A 6,485-nucleotide genomic window follows, 5' to 3' on the forward strand; every position below is an offset into this window, starting at 1 on the left:
CAGATTCAGTAAGCATGTAAAACTCCTTCTAATTTATCTTGTGAAAACACAAGCTTTCTGATGACTCTAAGAAGTAGCCTCCCAAAGATGCTAGCTTTTCTCAGACTCTTTGGGGTATTTCTCAATAAGAGTCTGATAAATAAAAGTAGTTTATGGAGAAGTCAGTGCTGTAGTATCAAAACTGAGCACTGGCTTCACCATCTTACCCTCCTCCTGTTCATGAGGCCAAGCTGCATGTAGCCACTGATAAGTGAAATTTTGGAACTGCATCATTGCCAGATATTTCATAATTCCACTTCCAAGGACCAAAATACAGATCAGTCTGATAGAGTATGGATGCCTCCTTTTCAAAATGTTTATTTATCTTTATCTTTATTTTATATATACGAGTAGGGTTTTTTATTGAAAACAATTTTGAGGGGTGGTCACACAATCTATCCTAACTTTAGTTTCCCCAGCTTCTACTCCTCCTCATTTTTCTCCACCTCCCCTCCCATCTGGATCCACCCCCTTTCTGTCTCCATTTTGAAAACAAACAGACATTTAAGGAAAAATAATAAAATGAAAATACGATAAAACAAAAGCAAGCACATCAGAACAGGACAAAACAAACAAGAGAAGAAACAAGGCCAAGAAAAGTTACAGGAAACAGAGACACCGAGACTCACTTGTTGACATGCTCAGGAATCCCCTAAACCCATAATGAAGGGAGAATAGAGAATGATTCAGCAGGGCCATTAAGAGGAAGAGAAGGAAACATAGAGGAAAATAGAAAAGTGGAAAAATAAGAAAAGAATACTTGGTGAACTGTTTGGTAATAGAGGAAAAGTGGGAGGGTTGCATAGATCATTAAAACAGGATAGAACTATACCTCATAGGAGAAAAATTATGCTGGAAATTTTTCAGAAGCATTTGCAATGCTTTAACAGATTCTCTAAAGGTTCACCTTCACCAAAATTAGTGAGTAACAGCTTATTCCAGACCTACTGCTACAGCATTCTCAAGCCCACCTGTCTCATCCCAGGACGTAACATTCTCCCACTGCTGCAGCACAGGGACATTAGACCTGGGTATAAAAATAATCACAGTAAGCAGAACTTAGATGAATTGGAATTTTAACATTAGTTTCTTCTCTCAGAATAACATGGAGGTGCAAATCTATTGGGCAAATCAAATACATATAAGAAATCCATGTGTTTAGAGCTTAGGAAACATTCTGGCGCAAAACTTGAGAGAACTGGCAGAAGACAGATCCACTGTGATTAAATGCATTTTCCAAAGGCTTTCCACCATATTTGTATCCTTGAGCAAGTAAGAGATGATTAGAGAAGAGACAAACTTGTTAATTGCAACAACCCCACACTCTAGAGTGGGAAATGTGGGCAAGTTTATTCATCATTATTTTTTATATTTTCTTATTTAGTGTGTATGTGCACAGCATGTGTGCAAAGGTCAAAGGACAATTGAGGGAGTCAGTTCTTTTCCTCCTGTGTTAGTTTAAGGGGCCCACTGAGTCCATCCTTTTAAATGCATACTTGTGATTATATCCAAACTGTAATTTTCATGGACTTATTTTTTTCTAATCAAGGAATGTATTATATTTGGAGACCAGGCATAAACAAACACACATATACATCTGCATTTCAGAAAATGAGTTGAACTCAGATGATTGCTGACATCTGCACTGCAGAACACTGAAAGCAAATAAGGAAATGGTTTGTTTGTCAAGGGGAGAAGGAGAGTAGTTGTAGGGATTAAGCCTTTAAAGATAATTTGGGATTACAAAATAATAGTAAATGGAGTGGGTGGAATGCTCTTAACCATTTTACCCAACTATTCAGGTAATGCAAGAAAACCCTTACAACATGCTCAAATATCAGCTCTCCTGCTCTGGGTGAGCAAGATGATTTCAAAGACAAGGAACATTATTTACTTTCCAGCCAGCCTCCACTTACCTTCATTTTTCTTTCTGGTTTACTTTGTATTTAACCAAAATCTGTTCTCTTGAAAATGTTCTATGAATCTTAGCCTTGTTTTATTAATTAAATGTGTTTGTTAACAGTTTCACATGCATATATAATGAATCCTAGTTACTCTCACCTCCCACCCTCTCTCATCCTCTTCCAATTCTCTCCCTCTTGTGAAAATCTAGATATCAACAAGTGTCTTAGTTACTTTCCTATTGCTGTGAAAAGACACCATGTCAAGGCAATCTATAGAAGAAAGAGTTTATTGATATTTAGAGTTTCAAAAGGTTAGTTTAGTCCTTGAATAGCATGGTGAGGAACAAAGCAGTAGGCAGGAAGGCACAGCAATGGAGCAAAGCTTAACCATGAGGCAGAGAAAGAGCTAATTGGGAATAGACATGGGCTTTTGATCCCTCAAGCCTGCACCAAGTGATTCACCTCTTCTAACAAGGTCGGACCTTCCCAATCATTTTCACAAACTGGGGACTAGGCATTCAAATATATAAGGCTATTTTCATTCAAATTGCCGTATCAAGGAATCCAATCAACCAAAGTCCAATAAAATTGTGTAAAAAGTAGAACTTTTACTTGCTGTTAGTAGACATATAAACATTTACAGTCACCGTGCAAAATGTTGTGGAAGTTCTTCAAAAATCTAGAAATAAAAGTGCCATGTAACCAAGCACTGCCACTCTTGACATATTCTTCAGAGTGCCTGTATAATACTACAGAGATAATCATTCATCCATGATCACTGCCATTCCAGTTAAAATAGCTAAGAAATGGAGTCAGACTTACTATCATCAACTGATGACTAGACAATGAAAACTTAGTATGTGTACACAATGGAACTCTACTCAGCTGTAACTAAAAATGAAATTCTGAATTTTGCAGATAAGTGGGTGTAGCTGGAAAATGATAATTATTTGGGTAACCCAGTCTCAGAAGGCAAATGCTACATGTTCTCCCTCACAGGCACATCATCTTAGCTTCTATTTTTTAGTTTTGTGTATTTAACTTAAGTACCTATAGAATTTAAAAAGAAAAACTAGAAATAGAGCATTGGGGAGGATGGCTTAAGGGAGGAGGGGAAGTATGACATGTATAATATAAAAGCAGAGAAGGTAAATTCTAGGGGCATCTTCTCTAGTAACTTAATCAGTGATAATCAAAACAGCTTTGAAGTTTCATCTTACTCCAGCTGGCAGTTCAGCATTGATACTGATCTATCCTAGACCAAGCCTCATAACTAAATATTTTATAAATATTAATGATACACAGACAGGATTGTTTGCATGTGTATAAAGTTACATTTGTGTTTAATGTACTTCCAATAGCATATTGAATTTTTTAATTTTTTAATAAGGGTCCTACATCTTCATTTTCCACTGAGCTCACAAACTATGTAGTCAGTGCTATATTTTATCATATATAAATGGAGAGATGTAGAGCAGAGTTCTTCCTAAGTGCCATATCACAGTGTGCAGCCAGGCATTTGATTCCCTTCTAAATATTTTAAATGAATAAATTTCCATCTAATGTTCAGCCTTAACAATAATCTTCTGGTAAAATGTTTCACAGACTGTTGAACACCACTGAGACTATCCGTTTTTGAAATTTTAACAGAAGTAGCATGAAATATTCCATTTTCGTTTCATAAAGGGAAAATGTGCGTGTGAGACAAAATTAAAGAGAAGAAAACATGCAAAGATTCTTGGGAGAAAATAAATGGTTCTAAAGTCAGCTGAATGTATCAGAGTGATCTTACCCTAAGAGGCAGACAAGAGAACTCCATTAGTGTGCTTTTTCCTTCCCTCTGGGCTGCAGGGCTTCATCCCATGAGAATACTTGGGGAATTTTTACAGTGTAAGGGCTTCCCATTGACTTCAGTAATTCTCTTCCACTGTAATATTGTTGAGGGGTGTGTGTGTGTGTGTGTGTGTGTGTGTGTGTGTGTGTGTGTGTGTTCAAAGGTTCAAAAAAAATCAGGTTTTTTGCATTCAATTCCAGAGGCTCTGAAACTACTCTAAGGTTCCAAGTGCTTTTCCCTCACTCAATACCAGATCAGGTTCACCTCCCCCACCTCCACTTTCTAGAATTAACTCATTTAATCTTCTTTCTCCAAAGTTATGTTCTCTATTTGAATTTTCCTATTAATGAAATACTAAAAGTCAAATTCTGCTTTTTCTTTCCTCTAAAAAATATAATAAATAACAGATGGTTCTGCTTGACTTAGTTTGGGAAAGGATGTTTTCCTTCAAGTGCCAACAAATTATTTTCATGTTCACTCCATATATCTTGGGATATAATACTAACTATTTGGTCATCTTGGATTTTGGTAATGGCTACCTTAAGACTTTAACATTAGCAGAAATTTAGAACGTGAATGGAAAGAAATGTTATGATGCCAATTAAAACTGTCTTGGAGCCAAGCAGTGGTGATGCATGCCTTTAATCCAAGCACTTGGGAAGTAGAGGCAAGCAGATTTCTGAGTTTTTAGGCCAGCCTGGTATACAGAGTGAGATCCAGGTCAGCCAGGACTATACAGAGAAACCCTGTCTTGAAAAAACGAAAAAAAAAAAAAAAAAAAACACAAGCAAAAAAAATTAAAACTCTCTTGGAATAAATCTAAGGATGTGAAAGATTTTCACAGTGAAAACTTTAAGACACTAAAGGAATAAACTGAAGAATATACCAGGAGGTAGAAAGACCTCCCATGCTACCAGATCAGTAGGATTAATGTGCAAATAGCCATCCTACAAAAATAGTCAATCCAATTTCTATCAAAACTCCAATACAGTCTGATTCTGAAATTGAAAAACGCCTTAAGCTTAATATTGAAATACAAAAGGCTCAGGATAGCAAAAACAATCCTATAAAATCAAATTATAGGGGATGTAACCATCTCAGATTTCAAGTATTCTTAAGTCAAAACAGTCAGAAGAGATACAACACACTGCTATAAAGGGTTAAGTTGAACTAATAAAAATGGAAGCATTAAACTGAAATGTAGAGGGGAGGCCATAATAGAGTTGAGAAAATAGGGAGAGATAACTTACAATAAAGACATTTCAAAAAAGTAATATGGGAAAGTACTACTGTAGAATCTGTATGTGCATATACACATACAGAGATACAGAGTCATATATATAAATAGTTAAAATGGGGTGCTGTGTAACTGGACAGTTCTCCTAGTAGAGACTAGAGACTAACAGAAGCCCAGTGCCAGGAATAGGTTATTTCTTTTGTAATTGTTCACCAATGAGGTCCCATAGAAGCCATTTGCTATTGCCATTTCTCTTGGTCACCCTCCAGAACTTGATTCTAAGACACTATTGCCACATGGTCATAGAACATGAAGGAATGAAGTTGATATTGACCTGAACGTTTCATCCCTACTGATTAGCTTCCATATTGCTGGAAGGTTCTATGCATTCTACCAGAAAAGAAAAATAATCATCGCATAGCCAGCTGTGAGCCCTGCAAGGTACACTAATGACGAGCCCACTGCTATAATAGTAACACAAATGGTCCAGGTATAACCAACCACTTTTTGACTGGAGTTAAGTCCTGCTTTACAGGATGAAACCTGTACCTGATACCATTATCAGGCCAAGAATCTATAACAAAACATCTCATAGCCCTAAAGGAGAACACAATACTATTTTGCTGCTAAATAGACATAGTATTAAACTGACTCCTAATGACTTACCATTATGTCCACAGATTAGTACATTGGTCAACAGCTGTGAATTCATGCATGCATCTGCCCTGCTATGTCCAGAAGACACTGTTACCTTATAGTCCTCCACCACCCAAGCTCTTACACTCTTTTTACCATCTTTTCTGTGATGATCTCTAGACTTAGAAGAAATGGGAATGGAATATACATACATACATACATACATACATACATACATACATACGTGTGTGTGGTCCATTTAGAGCTAAGAATTCTTCAATCTTTTACTCTCTATGCCTTAACCAATTGTCAGTTTCTGTCTTAATCACCACCTACTACAAAGAGAAGCTTCATTGATAATAGTTTTCTTCCCCTAAGACTGGCAGCCTTTCATATAATTCAAGTTCCCTCCAAAATTTATTGATCAGCCACCTGACAAACATAATCTTTAATTAAATCTTGATGAAAATATTGAGACTTAGACAGCAGTGGCTGAATACCTGATAGACTTGTAGCATCTTTGGTCATTTACAGGATTGATTCTCTGAATTGGTTTTGTGTATGTGTGACAAAGTGTTTGATATAAAAAAAACTTAAAAGTTAACAAAGGAGTTTTGGGCCCAGTCTCTGAACATTTCAGCTCATGCAGTCCCACTCCATGTTGCCAGAACAATAATGAGTCAGAAGGGAACACAGCTGGTGATAAGAAAACAGGAGGGCCAGGCGGTGGTGGTGCACCCCTTTAATCCCAGCACTTGGGAGGCAGAGGCAGGCAGATTTCTGAGTTCGAGGCCAGCCTGGTCTACAGAGTGAGTTCCAGGACAGCCAAGGCTAC

Source organism: Mus caroli, chromosome 9, assembly GCF_900094665.2.
Source record: "Mus caroli chromosome 9, CAROLI_EIJ_v1.1, whole genome shotgun sequence".
Lineage (NCBI taxonomy): Eukaryota > Metazoa > Chordata > Mammalia > Rodentia > Muridae > Mus > Mus caroli.